This window comes from Mastomys coucha, unplaced genomic scaffold (assembly GCF_008632895.1).
Source record: "Mastomys coucha isolate ucsf_1 unplaced genomic scaffold, UCSF_Mcou_1 pScaffold8, whole genome shotgun sequence".
Lineage (NCBI taxonomy): Eukaryota > Metazoa > Chordata > Mammalia > Rodentia > Muridae > Mastomys > Mastomys coucha.
Window position 1 is genome coordinate 9036206 of NW_022196914.1, and position 27537 is coordinate 9063742.

A 27537-nucleotide genomic window follows, 5' to 3' on the forward strand; every position below is an offset into this window, starting at 1 on the left:
CTGCCTGTGAAAATATATCCCAAAGGCCGGGTACAGTGAGACATGCCTGTGATCCAAGTACTCCAATAGGAGAGGCAGGAGGATTTAAAGTTTGAGACTAATCTAGGTTACACAGCAAAACCCTGTCTTAGACAAAACAATGAAAAGATAAAGGTATCGACCAATCAAACCCCTACTGAAAAGTCTGGAGCAACAGCACAGCACCCCTGTGATAAGCTGGTCTGGCAACCTTTCCCCTTAGGGAAATACCCCTTTCTTTGCTATTTCTTATTCATTCATTATTATTCGTTATACAATACCCCTTTCTTTGCTATTTCTTATTCATTCACTTCCAAACAGATAGAGATCTCTTTACTGCATTTCATAGCTTTGTAACATTTCCTGTCTCACCATGATATCCCTCTCTCTTAAACCAGGGCTTCAAAAGGACATAAAGGTGTTAAGGGCTTAGTTTCACACCTTCCTCCAACTCTAGTATATCACATTACCTATTCTCCCAGGCTGTTGAAATGAAGAATGTCACCCAGATAATGTGGCTCTAGTTGAAAAATAACCAAGGAGGCTGGAGAGATGGTTCTGCGTTTAAGAGCACTAGCTGCTTTTTCAGAGGTCTCGGGTTCAATTCCTAGCACCCACATAGTGACTCACAACCATCTACAACTATAGTTCCATAGGTCCTCTTTTGCTTTGTAGACATGTGTGCAGACAAAACACTCACATACATAAAATAAATATAAATCTTAAAGCATATGGCTTAAAAACAAAAGAAAAAAAATGCTGCTTAGGCTAGATAGATGGGCCCTAAAAATGCCTCCATTGACCTGTTTACCAGAGTCTTCTCAGCAGGCCTAAGATGCAATTGCAATTCTATCCCTCTGCATCTGATTTTGGAATTAAGGCCAAATGTGACAATGTCTGAGCTTTCTTGAGCAGGTTTTCAATCAGGATACGGAAATCCTGAGGTTTTAAATCTCCTCCTTAAATCAGTACCCTTTGCCTGCTCTTAGGACCCTCTTCCTCCTACTGGGTTGCCTTGCTCAGCCCTGATATGAGGGCTTGTGCCTAGTTTTATCGCATCTTGTTATGCTGTTTTCCATTGATATCTCTGGGAGACCTGCTCTTTTCTGAAGGGAAATGGAGGAATGGTGGATCTAAGGTAGAGGGATGGTGTGAGGCAGGTTGGGGGATAGGGGGTGGGGGGCTGGGAGGAGCAGAGGGAGGGGGAGGCTGCAGTTGGGATGTATTGTATGAGAGAAGAATAAAAAATAATAAAATAAGAATGAGATAGATCAATGATGAACCAGAGTAGAAAATGCTAGGGATCATCCCTCATTATAAAGGATGTGGCATCCTTTCTCCTAGGCAACCTCTCTTAGATAATGCTGTCCATCCAGTAAACAGAAATAGTTAAACAATCCATCAGCATCTACTTACTGCTCACTGCTAGGGACTCAAAAAGGTCCAAAAAATGGCCTGGAGAAAATACAGTCTAGTCTGAGAGGAAGGAGGAAGAGCAACAACAGAAGACAAGATGTAGGGGTCTCACCTGCTATACAGCGGGAGCTGGGTACCATGTGACTACACCAACCGTCTTAGAAGGAGCTGCCAGGCAGGGAAGGAAGATGAGCTTCTCCTGAGCCTCAAGAGACAGACAGGATTTAGACAATGGGCAAGTGGACACAGGGTAGGGGCTGAAAATGTGTATAGCTCACTCCGGCAAACAGAGTTGACAAACAGCCAGCAACAATTCCCTTCTCAAAAAAAAAAAAAAAAAGTCTAAGGTTAAGTTGGAAAGCTCATTGAGAACATTGTGATATAGAAGCCGTTCCTCCCAGTCCAAGTTCAGCCAAGGTTATACAGAGATGAATGTCCAGAACACTCACTTTAATAAGATACTCTAATTAAAACCCTAATACGCTCCCCTACATAGCACCAGTTTTATTAGAACCACTCTCTGCAATTTACGTTTTGAGATGAATGGATTTTCTAAGAATATAGCAGCATATGCCACAGATGTAAAACTCCAAGACGGAAAAAAAAAAAAAAACAGAGTTCAGATCACAAAAGTGGTTGGCAACCCAGGCTCCACATTGGAATCACTGAAGGAGCCTTTAAGAAATATCAGGGATTGAGTTGCACCTTGTGCCAATTAAATCACAGTCCCCAGAGCACCAGTACTTAAATTAAAAACACCACTGACTCTAATTCATCTCTCAACTAATATTTCCTGAGTACCTGCTACTAGCCAAGCATCTTTCTAAAGGTTGGCAATAGAGCAATGAGCCAAACAGAACTCCCCCTCCAAAGATATAACATCATCAGCCTTACATTGCAATTAGTAGGCAGAAAAGGCAATTAAGTCAGTCATATATACATACATAGATATTAAGGCCAGGAAATGGAGGCCAGGAAGCCTCAGGTTAGCACTGAGTAGGCACAAAAGACTTCATCAATGGAGATATTTGTATCAAGATCTGAAAAAAGTGAGAGAGAACTCAGCTATCTGACAGAAGAACATTCTAGAGAGAACAATAGCATCATAGCTCTAAGGCACAATCCTGCAAGTGTGGCTAGAGCTGGCAGGAAGAGTTAACAGGTCAAGCCAGAGACGGGAGGGACATGGTAGGAAAGCACCAGCAAGGGCCTGGTGGCCATGAAGTGACCAGGCGTTTACTCTGAGCAGAGCAGGAACATGGAATGCTTTATATTTTACTAGAATCATTCGGGATGCTCCGTTGAGGATAGATTATGGGGTGGGGGAGGTAGCAATTGGGAGTCTCCTAAAATAGCCCAGTTGAGAGATAAGGAGTGCTTGGATGAGCAGAGTGCTGAGAACTGGTTGGGTTCCAGATAGATTTTAAAGGACCAAGTGTAGAAATATCATCTGAGCTGTGCAGGGTGGCATATGTCTCTAATTCCAGTCTGGAGCAGGAAAATCCTGAGTTTGAGGCCAGCCTGGGCTATGTGTCAAAAAAGAAAGAAAGAGAGCAAGAGTGAGAGAGAGTGAGAGAGCAAGAGAGAGAGAGAAAGAGAGGGAGGGGGAAGGAAAAAGAAAGAAAGAGGAGGGAAGGAAGAAAGAAAGAAAGAAAGAAAGAGGAGGCAAGGAAAGAAGGAAGGAAGGAAGAAAGAAAGAAAGAAAGAAAGGGGGAAGAAAAGAGGGCTGGGAACACAGCTCAGTTGGTAGAGCGCTTATCTAGGACACACAAAGCCCTATGTTTGGTACCAGGGGTACCATAGTTAACAGGCACAGAGGAACACACTGTCATCCCAGTACTGGGGAGGTAGAGGCAGGAGGATCACGAGTCCAGAGTCAGGCCAACTAAGTTACATAGACTGTCTTGAGACAATAAAAAAGAGAGGGAGGGAAAAAAGAAAGAGGATGGAAGAGGAGGGAGAAGGGGGAGTTCTAAGGGGGAAGAGGGTAAACCATGTGGATCAACTAAGTAGTTACATATGGAAGCAGGACAAGATGGAGGACATGTTGGTGGGCACTCTTGACTTCTGGGTACCATTTAGAGCTGTAAAGTGAATGGCATGACTGAAAGACAGAACCCCCAAATGTTCAGTCTTGGACTCCGCTTCATTATTAGAGAGATAAGGGTGGGGTGAGGAGGCAGCCTTGAAAATAGAAAAGAACACTGACAGGCTAGAGCAAAGAGGGATGCCTGCAAACGGTGCCATCCAGAACCAGAGAGCATCTCTCGGAGAGCAGAGGATAGACTGGTCATGTCAAATGTGTGGAACTATCGAGTACCGGGTTCAGAAGCTATCTTTGGATTCAGCAAATGTGGCATCATTAGCAACTTTCAGAAGAGCAGATTCTATGCAGCTAGGGATGTGCTTCGATGGGAGAACACATGGTCTTCTGGACTCATGGGATGTCAGTCTTTCAGTTTTTCTTACTGTAACTGAAGGGGCTCACACAGGGTAGATCTCAAAGAGACACTTGATTGATAGACGATTGACCAAGTAAGCAGAACTGTGCACGCATTCGCATAGGACATTCAGAAAATCATCTACAATAGATAGTACGCATAATGGGACTTTTCCCACTTAAAAAAGTGACTGCTGATGACAATGTTAACTCTTCTGGTACTTTTATCAGAAGGCTCATCAGCTGGAACATCAAAGCAGTGCCACTTCGGATTACAGCATCCTTGTGGCTCAGCTGTGAGCGCTGGCCCATTTCTACCACCCTAGACATGACAGCCAGCACTAATTTCATTCATTTAAAAAGAAGCTTCATGAAGAATGTATGACAGCTTAGTGTTGATGTGTGCTTGTGTCTCAGCCACACCATGCAAACAGTCTGGGTTTTGTGTACATGTGTGTGTGGTGCCTGCTTATGTGGCCAGGAATATGCCATGGTGCACCTGTAGAAACCAGAGGGCAGTATGTTGAAGCCAGTTCTCTCCTTTCATCAGGTGGGTTCTGGGAACCAAACTTGCATTGTCAGGCTTGGTGGCAAGTGCCTTTATTGCCAAGCTATCTCACTGGCCCTATGGTCAATGTTTCGATGAGCTTTCCACTCTATTCTTTTGACCAATGCTGACACCAACACTGGCTGCACCTTAGACTACAGCTTACATCCAGGTCAAACCGCCCAGATTCACTGAGGTCTAGATATGCACCGCAAAAGGCCAAGGAGGGTCCCTGTGTGGGGAATGGGTTGATACTGCATATTCTTCTTATCAGTCTGAGCCTTACCTTTCGAGAGGTCTCTCACTGAACATGAAAACCATCACTTTAGCTAAACTGGATGACCAGTGAGCCCCACGGTCTCTCCTGTCTCTGCTCACCCAGTGTTAGAATTACAGCACTCAGAGTTACGCTTGGCTTTTATGCAGGCACTGGGGGATCTAACTCAGGTCCTCATGTCTGCATAGCAAGCACTTCACTCACTGAGCCATCTTCCTAGCTCCTACCCAGAAGGATCCTAGCCAGGTTCAAGTCCCCAGAAAATGAGGTTTGGGGGGCTCAGTAGACTTTAAAAAAAAAACAGGGTCTCATACAACCCAGCTCAGCCTCAAAGTAAGTAGCTGATGATGACCTTGAACCCCTCATTGTCATGCCTCCTCCTCCTCCTAAGCGCTGGGATTATAGGAATGCAGACCTACACATGAAGCCATACTATGTTCTTGACACAATTTTTTTTTCTCCCTCTACACCAGGCAGGATACAAGGGCAGCAAAACACTTACTTGGTTTAGAAAGTTTAGGGTATGAGGGTATGAAAGGCACAGGAAGCGGACAGTACTCGTTAAGTATCAGAGAAAGTGATGGTCCATGGAGTGGGTGCGGGCTGAAAGGGAAGGGCCGGCAAGGCACCACTCTCTCTCCTGCTAACCTTTCCAGGATGTTGACGACTTTAATATATTTGATAATTCAAAGAAATCTGAATTTCATTTATTTTTGCCCATGTACAGAATGAGAGGTAGATGTAACACTTCTTCATGTGTCATGCATTAAATAAATATTAGCTGAATGAAAAAAGTAGGAAAAGTGAGTTTGAGGGCATCAAGGACAGAGAAGGTAAGCCCTAAGAGAAAACTGAGCATCATGTTGAGAGGAAAAATACTACCTCCTCCAAATGTTTGCTGTGCTTTCCCAGCATTCAATGATTTTATGGGCAGCTACCCTCCTCTTAGCTGCAGGACCGCCGCTGTTATAAAATTGGCATGCTGTGCCAAGATGAAGATCGGGAACAGCAGTTGAGAACGTGTTATTAAAAAAATAGTAAGTCTAACTATCCTAGCGTGCAGGTTCCAGCAAGGATCTGAACCAATGGAATTCCAGAAGCACACCATGATCCAACTAGTGAGGACTGTGGTGGGCGGTACCATTCCACATGAGAACAGCACATAAAATTCATCCTGGCTCCATTATGACTACCCACCTGCCTGTTAACAGGAACAATGAGCAGCTCTTCTTTGGTAGATGCTAAAAATAAAGGGTCCTACCAATGAGTGGCACTTTACATGCACAACCCTCAGGCAAGTTCTGGTTACCATAGCAAACCCCACTTCCGACAGCAGAGGTGGAGTGCATGATGTATCCAGTAGCCAGGGTTCTGCCTTCCCACAGGAAAGCAGCTATATCTGCCACAGTACTGATCAGCTGCTGTAGCCCTCTCCATGAGGAAAGCCCAACCAATACTTATGGGTCTTGGGCATGCTTACAATTACAATTACTATTTGCCTGAAAGAGTAGGGTTTCTTCCCCACTCCCAGTGTTGATGTTTACTTACTGGCATGCTGATGTAATTTTCAAGATTGGCCTTATTTTTAAGTGGAAGTCTAAACTTAGCACAGCAGGCCAGGCCTGTTATCCTAGCAACTCACAAGGCTAAGGTAACAAGCACTTGAACCTAAGAGTTCAAAACCAGCTTTGGCAGCAAGGCAAGACTCTATTAAAGAAAGGAAGGAGGGAAGGAGGGAAGAAAGAAAAGAAGAAAGGAGAAAGGAGGGAAGGTAGGAGGAAAGAAAGAAAGGAAGGAAGGGAAAAAGGGTAGAGAGAAAGGGGGAGACAGAAAAGAGGGGGAGACAGACAGAAAGAGAGGGGGGGGATATTTTCAACAAAAAAGGGGGGTGAGGGTACCTGCTTTCTTACCTGATAAGAATTTGCTCTTGGCTTCTTCCATGACTAGTCCAAAGCTAATGATAGAGGCTCCACAGAGTAAATTGTCATTGTCTACCAACCTACAGGTGAAGTCTATGCAGTCACTCAAGGGATCCATCATCTGGGAAAAGATGTAGAGGCCGAAAAACTCCAAAAATACAGAAAAATGCTGATGTGTAAGGAAAACCAGACCAACAAAAGGCCTCCAACCAGACAAACGAAGACCTCCGAGACTCTTCTAAATCATTTCTGTCTCCTAAGCCCAAGTTCTCAGCCATGTTCTACACAGAGCCTCTGAGAAACAGGATCAGCCCAGATTCCAACGAGAACCACCCCCACCCCCACCCCAACTTCTGATCTTTCCAGTTCCTTTGCTACTCATCAGCTCAAGATGCTGATGCTCAACACTGCTGGATGTAAGGATCCTGCCTGGTCATCTCTACCTTCCCAGTAAAGGGTTCAAGAAAGGCATTCTAATCCATCAAGTCTCAGGATGGATCAGAAAAATCTTGATCCCAAAGTGGAGAGTAAGCAAAATTAATGGCTCTGTTTCTGGGGCTTAAGTTTCAGGCCAACTTCTCAGAGAAACTGAGAATCTGAGCTTGAGATTTCTTCCCTGTGTATTAACCATCTGTAAGGAGGAAGTGAACTTTTAGGAAGCTCAGAAGTCTGTAGGGACTGCCAGGATCCTGGGCCACCCCTGTTTCTCAGAGACTTGCATGTGGAATATGGCTGAGGTCTCTGGTTTAGGAGACACGGGGATCTAGATGCCAATCTAAGAGGGCATGTCTGTGGTCACTTAACCTTTCTGAGATGGAGAGCACTTAAGTGTTTGATGTGTTCAACAATCGAGAGCATGCTAAGGCTGGAACGACGGTTCCAATTGGCATAAATGTCTGTATGGCAGGATTGCTGTTGGCACTTAAGATACACGAACAAAGCAAGGTCTTTGCTTTAATGAGGTTTGTACTCCAAGAGGTAATACAGAAGATAAGCAGATAAATCAAGGCTATGCTTCAAACAGGAATCATGTATGGAGCCCCAGGAGGCCCATTGTACACAACGGGCTTGTGAAGATCTTAGGGAAGAAGCTTTGAAAAATAGAAGGGCCCCAGTGCATGATGGGACACAGTAGGTTCCAGAACTGAAAGGGCAGGTCTTAGGCACAGAGGGAGGACAATGGGTGCTAACAGTCACTGCCACAGATCATGTTCAGACAGCAATGAGAAATCCCCAGTCTTAAGCTAGGACGTGACATGATTTGAATTGTGTTTCAAAGATTGTCTTTTTAATATTTGATGCATATATATTTATATACATGTGTATATATATATATATATATATGAGTGTTCTGTCTATGCATGTATGCCTGTGCACCTTGCGCTGCCTGGTATCCTGAGAGGCCAGAGGAGGACATCAGATCCCTTGAAACTGGAGTTAGAGATGGTTCTGAGCTCTTGGAGAAGCCCATGCTAACATTCCTTTGCTGATATCAGAAGCTCGTCCTTTCTGGTTTCCAGGGTGGACTGAAGACAGCTGGTGGCTCTCCAGCGGTCCTCCAGTCCCTCCACACCAGGTTGGGACTGTTGAGGCGCCCGGCTTTGTGGACTGAATAGCCACTGGATCCGAACAGTTCTCAACCTCCCCAATGCAAAGACAGCCATTGGTGGATGGCCAGGCTGTGGTGTTGTAAGAGCCAATCTAAGAAACACACACACAATATATATATATATTGTGTGTGTGTGTGTGTGTGTCTATTGGTTTGTTGTTGTTGTTGTTGTTGTTGTTGTTGTTGTTGTTGTTGTTGTTGTTTTTGAGATAGGGTTTCTTTGGCTTTCCTGGCTGTCCTGGAACTCACTCTGCAGAGATCAGGCTGGCTTCGAACTCAGAGATTCACTGCTTCTGCCTCCCCAGTGCTGGAACTAAAAGCATATGCCACCATACCTGGCTATATATTTTCATTCTATCAGTTCTGTTCCTCTATAGAATCTTAACTAATACAATCTAGTTGTCACCAAATTTAGTCTCAAATGTCTTTGGAAAAGACACAAAGTGGAATCATGCAAACATGAGAGGAGACACACACCCATAGGAGGTTGTCGTGTGGTGACAGTGGCAGAGAATGGAGTGACAGAGCCTTAAGGAATGTCAACAGCTCCAAGAAGCTGGAAGAGGTGAGGCGTTTTCCCCCCTGAAGCCTTCGGAGGGAACGCAACTCTGCCAAGGAGCTTGATCTCAGACTTCTGACCTCCAGAACCACAAGAGAATGCATCTCTGCTGTTTTAAGCCACCAAGCTTGTGTTAATTTGTATTGGCAGCCCTCAGAGCAATAAAAGGATACACCTCACTGAATTATTATGAATTGAATAAGTCAAAATGTTATAACGTGTCTATAATAGGGCTTGCCAGAAGTGAACATTAGAACCATCTTAATTTTTACCATGCCAGATCCTGAAGAGCAAAGGAAGATGACAGCTGGTCTTAAGATAGGCTCATGCTCAAGGTAAAGATGGCGCTCAAGAAACTGGGCAGGTGAGGGAGCAGATGGTAGATGAGTGTTCATGTACCAGGTGTGTCTCCCTGGTGCCAAAAATTGCTGACTGCTGCCACACAGCAGTCACCCTTCGAGCTATCAATCAGCTTTACATCTGCCTAGGGTTTCCGTGATCAGTATTAGATCCAGAGAGGGGTGAACACAATCTTTTCCAGCACATTCCTCTCTTCACGCTGTCTTACTGCCTGCCCTCTCATGAGAACCCATGTTGATGAGGACACTCGGAGCATATTTTCCGGGGACAGTGGGGACAGCTGTTTCTTCTTTTAGCCTAATGATATTGAGAATAGCAATGACCGGGGCAGGGTAGGAGTGGAGAGTGGGTTGAGGAAACTGTGGGGAGAGAGCCATTCCGATTTGGCATGCTGAATGACTTTGTAATAATATCTGCATGGCTGCTTTAGCCTTAAAAGCTAATTTCCTCACCCAGAGACCCATATAGCACAATCTAGTTTTACCCAAATTTCTATAAAATACACTGTGCCAAATGGGGCAGGGCACAGGGACATGGGGAGGGCATTGGGAATGAACTGAAACACAGCTGGAATCAGATATGTTGTAAGTGTCTATTGGCCAGCACACAGAGGCAGTTTATTGCCATCTTGTCTTATTAACCTTGGCTCCAGTTTCATCTTCTTGGGTGCAGAGACAGTAATGCTGGAACACTTGGGAAGAGTTGCTGATTGGGTGTGTTCACCTGCCTGCAAAGCTGAATCACGTGAGGAGCCACCTACTGTTCACTATACAGAGGGGCAGGTTGTGAAGACATTTCTGATGCCCATGTCACCAGATCTCTTCAAGGGAGGCAGTGTTATTGGGTATCCAAAGATGTTTATGCCTGTCCAAGATATTACAGTTAACTTAAAAGGCTCTTGTCAGTCCACTCCCCAGGAAGAGCATCGTACAGAATATCAGAATTACCGTAATAACCCAGCATATTTAAACAGGCTAAGTCAGGCTGGCCTTCAGTGAAGAGTCACAAGTTGCTGTTTATTCTCTCTCCCTGCTTAAGAATTCTTACATCTGCTAGAGCAACTGTAGTTGGGCAGGCCCCCAGGAGGTCAAAGCTCCCAGGCACCCTGTCCCCTCCCGTGAGCATGCCCAGAAACTGCCACTACACAGAAGCCAGATTCCCCGCTTTCCTTCCCTTCACTGAGAACACCAGAATCCGAAACTGACCTCTTGCCCACCTCCTCTCAGCTGAACTCACTGCCTTAGTGGGCAGGTGTCAGCCAGGAACCGACTTTGCATTTACACAGCACTGAGTGTGTCCCTGCTCACAGTAGGAATTCCCTTTGGCATGATCTGAATGCCATCTTTATTTTTAGCAAAGCAGGATGATCATTCTTCCGAGGCCAGAACAACAGGGGGTGCGTGTCTTAGTTTGGATGGTTCAGTTGTGGTGCCAGAGTGAAGCTAGTACTTACAAAGTCAAGGTCCTAGAGATGCCCAAGTGCTGATAAAAATGAGCCCAGGATGAGATCTGCTCAAATCCAGTTCCACTCCTGCAAAACACCCCCGAGGACCCTCACTGGGGTTCTCTATAAAGGACAAACAGGCCACAGAGGCCTCCGCCCAGGAAACTGTTAAACCAGCACAGGTCCTATCGGGGAAGGGCACAATTTACAGCAACCTTTAGGCAAGGGAGCAAGCAGATTATTCTGTTGAAGGATTTGTGGAGTGTGTGATTCCTTTTTATCCTTCTGGAGGGAAAACGCAGTCATTTACAGCTGCTTCTGACAAATCTTGCCACGTTCATACTATTATTTCACTTAAGACATGTGGAAATTGTAATGTGCAAAATAAATTCATATTGTCCACAGTGGTCTCCATTCCTGCTTTCCCCAAACCTCTAAAAGTACTTTTGAGTCACAGAAGAAAAGATCACCTAAGAACAGATAGCCCAAGGGAGACTTCTGGAGCCAGGCGGTCGCTACTATCTGACTTTGTTAGACTTAAAAATCTTAAGTTTTTTATTGTTTGAAAGTTTCTAGACACTCACTCTTAATGTATTCATATAGGTAGCAAAAGCAGGAAACATCCAGGACCTGATGTGATGGGGGCTGAGTCAGGTAGAGAGGGTGTCGTCTGACATCTGAGAGAGATAAAGCTCTGGTCTCTTCCCAGAGCCACAGACTCCATAGACAAATGTATCGTGCTTGCACACCTGCATTAAAGCAAGCCAGTTCCTTAGTGCAGTACAGGAGTCTCTGCGACCACTGAGTGGGGTCAGGCTGTAAGCACATGGTGTCCTCTGAAAACACATTTGTCAACAGAATACAGACCCCTTCAGTTCACAGTCAGACTAAATCACATGATCTGCCTTGCTTCAAATGTCTATCCACCCAGAACCAAACTCCATCCCTCCATTTCACCAATACAAGGATTTTTAAAGTTTTCAATGTCATAAAGTACATATTTTTTAATATGCAACTAATGCATAAGCCCAAAGGGCAACACGATCCAGGCATGAACAATCCAGGTAGAAAAATAAAGAATGGGAGAAAAAATTCCAGGCTTCTATTTCCTTAAGAAGCACTCTTCATGTTCCTCCAGAGTTAATTTAGTTTAGCATACATCTGGGGTGTGTTTAGGAAATAAAGTTAAGTGCCCCGTTTCTCCCCTTCTTCACTAATAACTAAGAATATTTATTTCATCTTTCTGTGTGCCATCAAGGATCCAGAAATAAAACCGAGGTGTTGCGATGCTTGCCTCTTTTCCGTCTACCTGCATGTACGTGGCTTGAATGCTTTGGGATTGACAAGAGTTCCCTGATCAAGCGAGGGTGTGCTGCATGCAGTTCTAGTTCCAGCTGGGGGAGAGGGGCACTACTCTTTCTTCCTGGGCCTCAGGAACTGGGATGCATCTTCCCTATCCACATCACAGAGGACAGGGCAGATCACCCTTGCCTACGCCCAGCAACTGCCCAGTGGAGCCACTGCTGAAAGGCAATAGATAAGAAGGCAGGCGGCCCAAGGGCGCCTCGAGATGAGGCCATGGGAGTGTGGGAGCAGAGAGTGCAGAGCTCTTCATCCACCAGTGAAGGAAAGCCTCCCTACTCAAGCCTTCTCCAAAGCTCCCCCAGGGAGGCTGGAGAGATGATGGCTCAGTGGTTAAGAGCGCTGACTGGTTCTCTAGAGGTCCTGAGTTCAATCCCCAGCAACCACATGGTGGCTCACAACCATCTGTAATGGGATCTGATGCCTTTTTTTTTTTTTTTTTTGGTGTGTATGAAGACAGCTACAGTGTACTCATATAAATAGATAAAATAGAAAAATAAATAAACAAATATTTAAAAACAAAAAACAAAAACCTAAAAGCTCCCCCAAATAGGAAGGACTTTGGAGAAAGATTTATTCCCTTCTTACCAAGCTGTTCCAAAGGGCCCAGTGCCTATCAGAGTCATATCAGAGGCCATCATCTGGGGACTTGCACACCTCAGGACCTCTTTGTATACCTCTTAAAAACAGCTGTGAAGGAGCTACTCCAAAATTCCAATGATGTGGACTTCTCTGCATTGCTGGAATTCCAGCCAAGCCCCTCCAGTTCAGGCATCCTCCTCCTTAGCTCCCTCAGAGAGAAGCAGGTTCACCTTCCAGGGCTGGCAGTGGTTGGTAGCATAGTCCTTCCCTTCCAAGTCTAAGCAGGTGTCAGAGTAGCAGACCTCTCCTGCATCACGGGAGAATGGATTTCACTTTTCCCCAGGCTGGGGCACTGCAGCCCTCTCTCTCCAGGGCTCTCCCAACCTCTCTCCACCTCTCTCCTCATAGAGAAGGCAGGTGGTGGCCATTTTCTTTCCTTGTTCTTGATTGTCTCCAGCCTCATCCTTCCCAAACACCCCTTCTTTGGGGGTTTTCCATTCTTTCTCATTTTTCCTGTTGCTTTCCAAACATGCCTGGGGCGGGGACACTGGGACCCACTCCTGCATAGACCTTCCTTAAGTACCATCATCTGCTCCAAACACGCCTCTGTGCTACTGGTACTTGTGGGCTCGTTTTCACTATCTTCCAACCATATTCTTCTTCTGTAAGCTGGCTCAGTGACCATCCTGTAGATCAGTGGCTCTCAATCTTCCTAACTGGGTGACCCTTTAATATAGTTCCTCATGTTGTGGTGACCCTCCCCACCCATAAAATTATTTTTTTTTTGCTATTTCATAACTGTAATTCTGCTACTGCTAATGAATTTTAATGTACATGTGTCTGCGTTTTCTGATGGTCTTAGGTGACTCTTGTAAAAAGGTTGTTCAACCCCCACAGAGATTGCAATGCATGGGTTGAGAACCACTGCTTGAGACTGCTCTTGTGGTCTCAGTTTGTGCCCTTTCCTTTTCATTTCTTTGGGCATCAGCTTCTTACTTACCATAAGCTCTTACTACATCAGAAACAAGCTGTACTCAACCTCCTACTGGGCACTCTGGGGACATTGCTAAAGCCAGAAGAAAGTCTCCAAGAGATTCAGTCTTCCCATGAGTTTTGCTGTGATCTTTGGTGGACTCTTCTTCTTTGAGATAGGTTTTCCCCTTTTTGATTGGGGTAACCAGACCTGGGCCACCATCCATGAGGATGCCCCCTCCACCAACGTATGACTCACCCAGGCTCATGTGATCTAGGCCAAGGGAACATCTATGTTATTCCCTTGCTGGCTCACTTGCAGCTCCTACTCAGGGTCTAAAGACCCCAGAGCATTCAGCCTGGGGCAGTTCCCCTGGATTCTTTTATTGTCTAGCCTGAAGCCACGGTTCTAGGTCTAGTGTGGGAGGTCCTAGAGAAACAGCCAGGGCAGCCTGATCAGCAGATCCTCAGGCTCTGCTGAGAGCTGGCAGAGAAGAAAGCACCATGAGTCTCCCAGGGGATGGTGGCAGAGGCACAGAGGAGGCCTTGTAGCTGGATCTTGATGAAGAAGAGGTTTGTCAATCATCAAAGAAGAAAAGATATTCCAGGATTCACCACACAGGGAAAACAGCTTTGAAAGGCAGATACCATAGCAATTAAGGAAAAGCTATTCCTTGACTCATATGTGGTGTGCGCATATGTATGTGTGTGTGTCTTGTGTGTATGTGTCTTTCTCTGTGTCTCTCTGTGTGTATGTTCTTTGTGTCTATGTGTGTCCCTTTCTGTGTGCCTATGTATGTATGTTTGTCTCTTTCTATGTGTGTCTCTATATGTATGTCTCTTTGTGTGTCTGTGTGTGTGTCTTTCTTGAGTATGTGTGCTGGATAATGTGTCAAGAGAGAAATCTCAGCAGTCAGTTAGGTTTGAAGTTTACCCCATAAGTCCCCAGAGCCTTGACAAGTTTTATAAGAAGTAATGAGAAAAAGAAGACCAGGAGCTGGCTAGGTGGCTCAGTGGGTAAAGGTCCTTACTCTGCAAGCCCGTCCACCTGAGTTTAGTCCCTGGAACCTGTAGTGATAGGAGAGAACTGATCCCACACAATGGTCTTCTCATTTCCTCACCTGAGCCAAGTCACACACTCACACTCACCCACATATGTACACACACACACACATACACACACACACACACACACACACACACACACACACATGCACACACAGTCTGAAAGGATGTCTCCAGATTGTTGCCTTGTCAAATGTTAAAACCCCACACTCCCTAACTTGGCTCACCTACTTGTACTCAGAAGCGGCAGGCAGGCGGGCTTTGTCTCTGCTCTCTGAGTCCCACCCATGCCCCACAGCTGGTGACTCCTTCCTTTCTTCCTCACAAGCGACCCTCCACCAGCTTAGACCTTCACTGCCTCCCCCACCATCGAGCTGCAAGAATCTTCTCATTAGACTCGCTGTCTCTTCTCTCCTCATCTCAGTTCTTTCTACAAGAATTGCCTGGAAGCACATACCTGATCATGATAGACTCTTGCTCAAAAAAATTCCAAATATTTCCTAACCACCTGGAAAACTAGATTTGTGTGGGTCAAAGCTCAGCCTCTGGTGCCATGGAAGAATCCTAAGACAGGATCAACCTTTCTGCACACACTTCCTCCTCTAGGTGGACCTCCACAAAGCTCTCCGATCCCCACAGTGAAAGGGGGGCTTTGTTCTTCTCCATACTCCTAAGATGTTTCATTTGGAACATACTTAAATCAGTCATTTAATTATCTCTTCATTCCCACTAAACATCAGGAATTTACTCTAAGGCCAGAAGGACACTAGCTTATATCATCGCTGTCCAGAGACATCTCTGCTGCTACACTGAAATGCTTGCCAGCAGGGACAGAGCCCCTTTCTCTACGCACTTCTCCTGGAACCCCTAGACCCAGCCAACCACAGGTGCTCCAAATGATTGAAATGAATAGAGGAATTATCATACGTTTCCTTAAATAGTAAACGGCCGTAAGTGCATCCAAAATCAATTTCAATGATAGATGCAAAGCTCGATTCAATATTTTTCCAGGCAATTATTAACTATGCCAAGGGAGATGCATTTATATACCTCACATGGTTCTGCGTCTCCTCTCCCAACACCTACCACCCCGCTACTCCTACCTCGTAACACACCGCACAAGCTCACACCACGGTATAGCTTTTATAGTAGCAGCAGTTCCTGGCTCATCCTAATGGAAGAAGAAATTCATGGAGCCAGAACAACCACCCACAGCCAGGGGTGTGCTCTGTGATATTTTATTCCACCCTCACAAACAGTCCTCCCACTCCACACCTGCCAGCAAGTACCTACCTGGCTCCCACCCAGAAGTCACAGGCCAGAAAAAGCTGACCCAGTAGAAACCGTGGAGACCCTATCGCCCAAGCCCGGGGCAGAGATGAGTGTGAGAGACCCTGCTCCCTCCCCCCAGAGAAGTGCCGTGAACATTCAGGGGTGTGTCTGCAAGAGAAGCTCACTTTCTTTGGTCACTCCACAACCACTTACCTTCAGGAGCTTCATCTTGACTTGTCAAGCAAAACACAGGAAAGAGGCAAAACCCAGCTCAGGCCTCCATAGTGCCCAACCTCCAGTCCCGGTATATGCCTGGACTCTGAAATGCCCCGGTGTCTGTCTTTCCAGTGTCAGCCACCAGCACAATCCCAGACCTGGTGTGACTCCAAGATCCCTTATCAAGATCTCAGAACCGGGCTGCTGAAGGCCAGCTGGTAAACTTCTGTCCAGGGTCCTAGATCCTTCCCCCCACCACAATTCAGTCTTGGGCTTCACGGGAAATGCAGGCAGGAGATTTGGCGTGTGGGAGGGTTGGCGGCGAGGGTCGGGGGGGGGGGGGAACTTTAGGAAGAAATACTTTCCTACTGGAACATCCCTTATCTCTCTGGCAGATGACATTAAAACCCCAAAGATGCCCTTGCTCTTCTTGCAGACTCTTTCTCGCGCCACTTAGTGGGCAGGGGGTTAGCGAGAGATGAAGCGCGGGAGGATCGTCCTTAAAACAATAACTGGCTAAGGTAGGGTGACAAACCAACACACTGGAATAAGGACTTTTGGCCCGATTTAGGCGTCCCAGGCAATACGCCTCCGGTTATCCCGCTGTCTCCGTCTCACTCCGCCCAACCTCTCTCCTCCACTGTGCCTCTCTCACCTCCCACCAGAAGGAAGAGGAGTTTGCGCCACCTAACGCGGGGACCCAGTTGGATGCCCTCACTCACCGCTTTGCTTGGACTCGGATTCCCGCACCCGATTGTCACTGAACTTTCTCCAGCGCACACCGTCTTGGGGTTACCGAGCTCCGATACCCCGCAAGCCCACCCGAAGCCCCACCCCCGTCGCGACCTCAGCGCCAGGTCTCTTCACCTGTTCGTGGATCCGCGGAGGGAGGCTCGAGCCGCTCCTGTCGTGTCCAGACTCAGGCGCCGCCCGGCGGTGCGGGCGCAGCTACCGCCGCCCCTGCCACCACCGGTGCCGCCGCCGCGCCTGCCCGGAGAAGCCGCGCGCCGCGGGGGTTCGCCGGTTGCTGCGGGAGGCGCGATCCCGAGCGCCTTGCGATCGGTCGGGCGCTTGGAGGGCGCCCGCAGCAGCCGCCCCGCCGCGTCCCACTGCCCGCCGCTAGCACGCACTGGCGCTGGGAGTGAGCTCCTCGCTGAGCAGCGCAGGGATGCTCCGAGGCTCCAGAATGGGCGGGGATTCCTTTCCACGGCTGGATTCGAGGGGCGGGAACTACCTTCCCGGAGTGACAGGCCCAGGGGGCGGGGATTCCCCCTCCGGAATGACAAGGTGGGCGGGGATTCCCCCGGAGCAAGCCCCTGAGCGGGGAGGACGGCTCTCCCAGGGAAACAGCAGTCCTGGTGCGCCGGCTTCCTGGGGATCCTGGGAGGAACCGATCCAGGGAGACTGCGGCTCAGAAGTGCCATATAGGCAGGGCTTGGGGCGCCATCTAGGTGGAAGAACCAGAGCTAGGAGGCTTAATTTGCTTTTGCATAGCACTTAACATAGCACATAGCGGAGAAAAATGTCAATTGCCTTATCAGAGATTGGGTGGGGAGAGCCAGGGAGACAGGAGGAGAGCCAACCATCCATCCCAAGCTCCCCTGGCCTCTAGTCCTTAGGATACCGATACTTAATATAGTAACGGTATGAGCATTCCTCTGGATAGAGAACCTCTTTGCGTCTTAAGAACCTCAGAGCTGTTAATCCCTCAATTAAGCCGCTAGAGGAAATTCCTTGGGCCCCAGGAGGAGGATTTGGATCTTGTGAACCTCCTGCTGAGTGGACCTCAAGAGCTAAGGTTAACTGCCCTTCGTTTTATTCCAGGTCATTGGGAGAACGGGAACCTCTGGCTTTTTGGATGCTTCATCCCACAGATTTTCAGGAAGCCTTCAAATATTTTTGGCTCTTTTTTTTTTTTTTTTTTTTTTTTTTTTTTTTGTCATCCATGTCATTCTGCCTACCACAGGGAGAGGACGATAAGAATATAATAGCGAGACTGCACGGCTCTGCAAATTAAGCTCTCTTGAGAGGAAAAAGCTGGTCTTTTTCAAGTGCTGGCAGATAAGGGTAAAAACATACGAAAAATTACAAACCTCGGGATCATGAGTTGTTGAATAATGCTTTTGACATTTTCTGCAGAGCAGTAATTAGAAATCTTTGCTTTGAGGGAGGTGGGGATACCGTGGAGCGTGGCTGGGCTCTAGATTTGCCCAGCAAAACATTAAGATCTGCTCTCTTGAAAGAGCAGCTAGACATACGCGGAGGGTCCCTCAGCACCAGAGAACAGAGTAGACCCAAAGCATTTCTATATAGTATTTTCAGCAAGTGTTGGGGATCTTGGATTCAGCTTTCTCTTGGCTTTTATAATTCCCAGTCCACAGAGATCAATGTCTGTACAAATCTGGGCCTGAAATATTACAAACTGCAGTCTTTACCACCTGAAAGCTTCTCTTCCTATCTATAGAGAAAATACTTCCCATGCAGAACGGAGCAGGGATCAACAGAAGGCTGTTCTGTGTAGCACCTAGGAGGTGTTCAATGAAACAGGCACCATTGCCTAGAAAGGTGTTAAGATGTCACTAAAAATCCTCCTACAATTATGCAGTGCTATCTGTTTGTTCAGCGATCCCAGGCTCAGCGGCCACCACCCCTCCCTCCCAAGCTCAGGAGTCATGAAGAGGCCACCTGTGTCTTTTAAGCCTCTGGACTCAGCACCTGGCACAGCCCTGCTACCAGTAGCAACCAGTGCAAATGGCCACCATTCCAAAAGTTCTCATTGTTCCTTCTCACCCAGCCCGTTCCAGTCCTTTCAGCCAGCCCTGTGCTCCAAACTGGAGAGTCTGTTTCTTTTGTCAGAAGGACATTCTCCCTCTCTGGGCTCTACTGAGATCCCTTACAGCACCGCCATCAGGTGCCCTCTTCCTCATCAATTGCTGCAAAAGTAACATTTCCTTCATGATAGCAGAGCCCTTCCCAAGTGTGCTAAGTCCAGGAGCTGGTAGTGTTTGTCTCACGTATCTCTAGCTTGTGAGCTCATGGAGGTTAAAAAACCAAAAAAAAACAAAAAACAAAAAACAAAAAAACCCAACAGATCTTATAGTGTTTCTAAAGTTCAATGCATATGGCATCAATCAAATAGCCAGCCTCTCAAAAAATACGAACAAAAGCAAAATGAGCTGCTAGGGCGTTGGGGTAAAATGGCTCAGTGGGTAAAGCACTTGCCATGTAATCGTAAGGATCTGATTTGAATCTCTGGACCCCACTAAAGCCGGGCATGGTAGTGCATCATTAATCCAAGTGTTCCTTCGGGGAGACTAGAAACACCTCTTTAGGAATCCTAAGAAGCTTGGAGCCCCATCCTGGTGTAGGAATAGTCAATAGCAACAACAAAGAGAGACAGGTTGTAGAGAAGGTGGAAGGTGAAAACTAACACCTCAGGTTGTCTTCTGGCCTCCACAGGTGCACTCACACACACACACACACACACACACACACACACACACAAATGCATAAAGGTAGGTGAGTTATTATTAAATATATGTGTGAGTCATGCTACACATAATATAAGCAGTTGGATGCTTTTGTTATCTGTCGCATTCAGGCATGGCTCCTCTGACCTGATTAAAATGCTCCTGGTTCCAATCAGTTTTTATCTGCTATTTTTCAGGGATGTTTTCATGAGTCCTTGCTCCTTGTCAACAGCAGTTCAACTCACATGGGGTCAATCAAATGTGTGGAGATTTTGTTTTGTCCTTGCAGTCTTGTTGATTTGGAAACTGGCAAACGAAGTCATTTCAGTTCCGGTGTTTGAAGTTCAAAATGTAAATCCCCTCTGCCCTCTTGTCAAATACTGAGTCACAGATTAGTATGTCTATCTAAGCTGCCACTTTAATTTATTGTTCAAAACATGCGGACTGCCTTCCAGGATGAAGCCAAATAAACCCTGTCCGCTCCAGGTTGCTTTGGTCATTCTGTTACAGCAATAGTGACCCTGACTAAGACAGCAGGTAGTAATGATGAACAGAGAAAGAAATCTATTGCCTCAGTCATTACGTGTTGGTGACAGGTTAAGGAGCAGTCCTCCCTCAGACTTTAGGAGCAGTCCTCCCTCAGACTGCCCTGACATTTACTCCATCTCTGAGTTCTCTTCTTAGGAAGCAGAATCTAAACACCAGACTGCTTCCCCACCTATTTCTGCAAGAGGCACTGGATGCTTCAATACTCTCTGTTGCTCCTCCTTCACTGCTCTTCCAAATTCATTTCCAGGGTGGAAAAGGGGCTTTAGTCAACTGCTTGTGGGTTCCCTCTCTTCTCTCAGGCTCTGTGGATTCATTTTATCCTCAAACCAGACTCCAGTTTCCTATTTACTTAGCTAATGCAATGTACCATCCTGGGCCAAGAAAGGGCTTTAAAGAGAAAAGTAACTGCTGGATTCCAAAACAGACTATGTTTAAGGATTCCTCTGAGATGGGAAACATCTACCCTTAGGCTTCACACCCCCTGAGATCATCATGCTCTGGGTTGGAGTAAGCTGTCCGTGCCAGGGTTGGGTGTGAGGATGGGTTGGAGTCTTGTATCTTTCATTCTTAACCCAAAGCCCAGTGGCTGGTATTTGGGTGAACCATGATGGAGGCCTGGAGAAACTCTGCAGCTGAGTAGCTACCAGACAAGAAGCAGTGCAGGCTCACACATTCCAACACATGATCAGGGCAGTAATAGATTTCATTTTAAACCTTTGATGGAAATTTTGTAGTATTTATTGGTCTCAGACCAAATCTTTTATTAGCCAGTATACAGTTTATTAGCCAGACCTACAGTTGATGAATGCTCTTTAAAAGATGTGTCCAGGGAAAGATTTAAGGACTTCCCTTCTTACACAGATTAATGTTTCATGATGTTTTCTGAGAGGCATGATCATGCTGTCGGAACCTGGACCAATGTGCTTTGTCTTTTCAGAGTTGCCTAGTATTTCTACACATGCAGACGCATTGGCTTTCTCACACTAACAAAGCACACTCTGGTTTATTAAGACAGCCAAGGCAATCTATTATTTTATTACTTTGATTCTCTTATAATATGGAAACATTGATTACTGTGCTAATTCTTTTTTCATGCATTTTGGCAGGAAAAATCAATTTTACATCAGCAAGTGCAGCTTGAGAATTATTCGCTATGCTTACAATATATGTCGATGACTCCATCCTTTCCTTTTTAGGAAAAAAAAAAAAAAGGATTCCAGAATGTAGTGAGAATCCAATAGATTCTGTTTTGTTTTTCAAAACAAGTAGCAGGGGCTGACCTTGAACCCCTCACCTTCTGCTTCTACCTCCTGCATACTGGGACTGCAGGTGTGCACTACACATCCAGGGAGTTCTAGAGTTAAATCCAGGGCCTTGATCAAGCTGTGAAAGCACTTCACTATTTGAGGGACTCTCCTCAGCCAAGTCCAATAGGTTCCTATGGGTGGTGATGGTATTTGGTTTGCTTCTGAGCTTACCTGATCCTCCAGATTAGGGCACCAGCCAAATGGATCTACTAAAAATTAGAAGAAAAAAGAAAAGGGTTTTGACTAACATAGCCCGTCCTTAGCAATCAGCCTCTCTCTAAAGAAGGTGGTAGATAGACTGGGACTACAGCGTTTTGTTTTGTTTGTTTGGTGTTTTGTTTTGTTTTCTTATAATTAGTCCTCATTTTATAAACCAGAGAGGTGGGACTTGGCAGTGAACCTTCTCTGGGCCTGTGGCTTCTGCTGCATAAGGACAGTTGTGCTCTCCAAACTTGAGAAAATTCGGTCAAATCACTGCGTATCCAAATGTGTGTGTCCTTAGGTAAGCTGCTTGCTGTGCCTTGGATTCTGTGCACAGCACATCCTCAGCCCTGTCCCAGCTCCCCTGCTGATCGTCTTCATTCTGCTCTGCACAGCTTAGGGAAGAGGCATCACTTTAAGTCACTCACACACTATTTTTACTTCTAAGTAGCTTCGCTGAATCATCTAAAAACGGTAATTACACAGAGAAATATATTGCTCATGCGCGCTGTTTTCTTTCTTTTAAATATATTTCTTCACTCTGTATCTTTTTTGCCAATCTTAGCATCTGTCTTTACTGATGCTCCGAACGTGAAGGCAGAAATGACAGTCCATCTGGGAAAACAACAGAGAGCAGTCGCTGTGTTCTGGGACCAATTGCAATCATGCGAAGCAGCGTGAGCAAACTGGGGTGAGCTTCTCTGAAGTGGGGACAATGTTACTGGCTACTATAGGCCTCATTAGAATCTTAGATCCCTAAAGAAAACATAGATGTGTGTACTTTGAAAGAAATTAAAGTTCTGTTCAAATGAGAAGCATGTGTGAAGCCATTTGAATGCCAGTTTCAGCTTGTCAGGAAGCATGAGCAGGTAAGGTGTGTTACATTTCACCTCGGTAGTGAACATCACCAGGCACACATTGATAAGCCATCATCTGCAGCCTCTCCACATCGTGCATCAATTAGTGAGACATTAAAATTGCATTTTGCGTCTTTACTGTCTGCAAGAGAGCCAGTCAATGAAACCCACAGAAATCAGAACCCTGGATGAAATGCTAACATGAACTTGAAAGGCAAAGACTAATTGTCCATCGGAGCAGACTTCTGCTCAGCTGCTTTATGAAGGAGTCCAGATGACCATGGCCTCCGCAGGACTTTACTTACTGTTTGATTTCAGAACCCCAGACAAGGGACTGAGGTGCATATTGTACATATCAAAGCAGACCTGGCCTCCAGGTTCTCCCAGCATTCTTAGTCCCTACCTGGCATATGCCGCCCCTAACCATGAACTTTCCATCCCAGGGTCTGGGCTTGTCTCCCACCAGAGGCTCTTCCCTGTATAACCCTTCCTCCTCCTCCTCCTCCTCTTGTTCTTGTTCTTCTTGTTCTTGTTCTTCTTGTTCTTGTTCTTCTTCTTCTTCTTCTTCTTCTTCTTCTTCTTCTTCTTCTTCTTCTTCTTCTTCTTCTTGTTTTTCTTCTTCTTGTTCTTCTTCTTCTTGTTCTTGTTCTTCTTCTTCTTGTTCTTCTTGTTCTTCTTGTTCTTGTTCTTGTTCTTGTTCTTGTTCTTCTTCTTCTTCTTGTTCTTGTTCTTCTTCTTCTCCTTCTCCTCCTTCTCCTTCTCCTTCTCCTCTTCTTCCTCCTTCTCCTTCTTCTCTTTTTCTTCTTCTTCTTCTTCTTCTTCTTCTTCTTCTTCTTCTTCTTCTTCTTCTTCTTCTTCTTCTTCTTCTTCTTCTTCTTCTTCTTCTTCTTCTTCTTCTTCTTCTTCTTCTTCTTCTTCTTCTTCTTCTTCTTCTTCTTCTTCTTCTTCTTCTCCTCTTCCTCCTCCTCCTCCTCCTCCTCCTCCTCCTCCTCCTTCTCCTTCTTCTTCTTCTTCTTCTCCTTCTTCTCTTCTTTCTCTGCATGTGTGTGCACTTTTTCTCTTTCTCCCCATGTTGCCCCATGGCAATTCCTCTACCTTCAATCCTTGGGGCCATAGACCTCACCCCAATAAACCTGCCTTTAATATAACCTAATCTGGCTTGAATTGGTTCATTTCACCAGCAGAGGAATAACCTATCACTTACCTCAAGGGGTTTGTCTCATTCTGGCTAATAGGAGAACATACAAATTCTTGACTGTTAAAAATTTTTATGACTTGAGGGAAAAATGAATCATTTTGGTCTCCTCCTTATTATGTTCTTATAAATAAGGCAAATAATGTAAGCTACATTTATGTGTTTGTTTGTTTTCCTGAGACAAAAATTCCACTATATAGCTCCAGCTGTCCTAAGACTCCCTGTGTAAACTGGATTGACCTCGGATTAGTTACTCTTCTGTGACAAAATAGCTGATGAAAAAAACTTAAGGGAGTGTTTATTCTGACTCATAGGTGAAAGTTACAGTCCACAATGACAGAGAAAGCATGGTGGCACAAGCATGGGACAGATGGCCCCATTGCATTTGCAAGCATGCAGAGATGAAGGCCACTGCTCAGCTCACTTTCCCCTTTCTATTCAGCTTAGAACCCCAGCCTAAGGATTGGTGCCACCTATATTCAAGATGGGGCTTGCCTTCTAAGCTCTTTAGAAACACCTTCCTAGATAGACTCAGGAGCGTGTGTTTCTATGGTGATTCTAAATCCTATCAAATTGATAGTGAAGTTTAATCATCACAGACCTCAAATTTGTGGTGATCCGTCTATCTCTCTGTCTGCTTAGTGGTGAGATTGCAAGTGTGTGTCACTACACAGGGCCTTGACTACCTTTAAATAAATAGTTTGCTATTGTGGTTTGAATGACTAGATCACATGGAGATAAAGTAAGAGGTCAAAGACAAAAAGCTAATGGCTTTCATGCTACTGAGAGTTGCTATTCAGACTACTTGAGGAGGGGCACATATCAACAATATCTTACTCAGATGTGATCCATGTGAAATACAATAATGAAAGGTATGATATGCCTATGGGTGCTACAGTGGCACACACATTATGGAAGTAACTAACAACTTTCTGATTGGATTTAAGTTCCACCCCAGAGAAGGAAGCAAATGCTTGGTACTGAAAGTCTGGTTGAGAACCCATGGTTGGGGAGAGCTCACAAGTTCCAGGGGTGAACCTAAACTATCATCCTGCTAAACCGATCTAGCATAATTATTTTTTTCTTAATATTTTCTTAAATGAACATAAATATATAAAGTGTTTTTGTTTATTTGTTTGTTATATATTTAGTAGAGCTTAAAATCTTGGCTCTTACTGTGGTAACTTGATACAAGAGTTACAAATGTCAAGCAAAGCATTCAGTCTTACTCTTTGTTGTTCTCTTACAACCCCCTCCCAATTTAATTGTCTACATTTCTTTTGGGTATATAAATACTTTTAAAATATGTAAGCTCTTCTGAAAACCATAGTATAGTGTAAAAACATGAAATAAACAATACCACTAATAGAGAGGCTGAGGTAGGAGAAGCAAGATCTCAAGACCATTATGTTGTACACAGCAAGACGCTGTCATGAACAAACAAGCTGAAAGTGTATATAGATTGTACAATGTTGGACCTATTTCTCCAACTACCAAATTAGAGAGAGCATTGGATGACAGTCAATACATTTCTAATTCCTCATATTTTTGGATTTCAATCAATTAGGATATGTTGATAATATTAATTTTCATATTAAGATATTAAGAAAAAGTAATTGTCACTTCCTGTTGGTTGTTTTTGTTGTAAGAGGTGGAATTAGGTTTGTGTGGATTTGTTGAAATATTACTTTCTTGCTTCTTCTAGGGTGTAGTTTCACTCCTTATGTTGGTGTTTTCCATCTATTATCTTTTGTAGGGCTGGATTTGTGGAATGATATTGTGTAAATTTTGTTTTGTCATAGAATATCTTGTTTTCTCCATCTATGGTAATTGAGAGTTTTGCTGGGTATAGTAGTCTGGGCTGGCATTTGTGTTCTCTTAGGGTCTGTATGAGCTCTGCCTAGGATCTTCTAGCTTTCATAGTCTCTGGTGAAAAGTCTAGTGTAATTCTGATAGGCCTGCCTTTATATGTTACTTAACCTTTTTCCTTTACTGCTTTAAAATTCTTTGTTTGTTTAGTGCATTTGGTGTTTTTATTATTATGTGATAGGAGGAATTTCTTTTCTGGTCCAGTCTATTTGGAGTTGTATAGGCTTCTTGTATGTTCATGGGCATCTCTTTCTTTAGGTTAGGGAAGTTTTCTTCTATAATTTTGTTGAAGATATTTACTGGCCCATTACCTTGGAAATCTTCACTCTCTTCTATACTTATTATCCTTAGGTTTGGTCTTCTCATTGCATCCTGGATTTCCTGGATGTCTTGGGTTAGGAACTTTTTGCTTTTTGCATTTTCTTTGACTGTTGTGTCAATGTTTTCTATGGTGTCTTCTGCCTCTGAGATTCTCTCTTCTATCTCTTGTATTCTGTTGGTGATGCTTGCATCTACGACTCCTGATTACTTTCCTAGGTTTTGTATCTCCAGGGTTGTCTCTCTTTCTGATTTCTTTATTGTTTCTATTTCCATTTTTAGATTCTGGATGGTTTTGCTCATTTCCTTCACCTGTTTGATTGTGTTTTTCTGTAGTTCTTTAAGGGATTTCTGTGTTTCCTCTTGAAGGGCTTCTAACTGTTTACCTGTGTTCTCCTGCATTTCTTTGAGGGTGCTATTTATGTCTTTCTTAAAGTCCTGTGTCATCACCATGAGAAGTGATTTTATATCTGAATCTTGCGTTTCTGGTGTGATGGTGTGTCCAGGACTTGCTATAGTGGCAGAATTGGGTTCTGATGATGGCAAGTGACCTTGTTTGTGTTGTTTATTTTCTTATGTTTTCCCCCCCAACCCACCCCGCCATCTGGTTATCTCTAGTGCTACCTGCTCTTGCTAAATCTGACTGGAGCTTATCCTTCCTGTGATCCTGGTTGTATTCGAACTCCTCAGAGTCAAGCTGTCTCTGTGATCCTGTGATTCTGGGATCCTGTGATCCTGGGCTTGTTAGAGCACCTGGGAGTGGAACATCCTCTGGGTGTGGTGGGACTGGCTGCAGAGCTTGTGCCCAAGATCTGCTCAGGACACCAGCCCAGAGAGACCAGAAGGAACCAGAGCCACTGGGCTGGCAGACTTCCTGTGTGCCTGATCCTGCTGGTCCCAGTTACTCCCAGTGTTGGGACAAATGTGTCCTCCTCACCTTTGATTTTGGGCATGTTAGAGTGCCTGGGAATCGAGCTGTTAGGAGGTGTGGTCTTGTTAGAAGAAGTATGTCACTATGGGGGTAGGCTTTGGAGGTGTCTTAGGGTTTTACTGCTGTGAACAGACACCATGACCAAGGCAACTCTTATAAGAACAACATTTAATTGGGGTTGGCTTACAGGTTCAGAGGTTCAGTCCGTTATCCTCAAGGTGGGAATATGGCAGCATCCAGGCAGGCATGGTGCAGGAGAAGCTGAGAGTTCTACATCTTCATCTGAAGGCTGCTAGCAGAACACTGACTTCCAGGCAGCTAGGACAAGAGCGTTAAAGCCCACGCCTACTCCAACAAGGCCACACCTCCCAACAGTGCCAGTCCCTGGGCCAAGCACATTCAAACCATCACAGGAGGTCTTCTCCTATGCTCAGACTATACCCCTTGCTGAAGAGAGATTTCTCCTTGCTGCCTGAGGAGGTTTATAAGTAAATGAGGAACCTGGTTTAGCTAATCTCAGTAGAAGGTTTGTACAGGGGATCAGGTTGTCAATATCCTGGTGGACGAAGCTGCAGTCCAAACTTTCTGAATACTCTGTCAAGATTCAAACATACCCCAAAGGAAGACCTTGCCGTTTCCCTGAGCCTGACCTGAGGAAGGCCTTGTGGTTCCCATTGGTCTGAGGCATTGAGCTCCTTGGCATAGCTATGATCCTGTCGACAACACACACTTACTCAGGACTTTATCCATTCCCTATACTGTGGGCCAGCTTCAAAAACTAA

The 27537-nt window shown here is 45.3% G+C and overlaps 1 protein-coding gene across 2 annotated transcripts in view; it reads right to left on the reverse strand.

Moving 5' to 3' along the window:
- Pdzd2 (PDZ domain containing 2) overlaps window positions 1-17220 on the reverse strand; it is a 386879-nt gene extending 369659 nt beyond the window's left edge. For both annotated transcript variants that reach the window (XM_031360288.1, XM_031360287.1), the window contains exon 1: window positions 16926-17220. The gene's annotated coding sequence lies outside the window, so the exon portion shown is untranslated. The remainder of the gene's footprint in view (window positions 1-16925) is intronic.
- Window positions 17221-27537: the final 10317 nt, after the last annotated feature.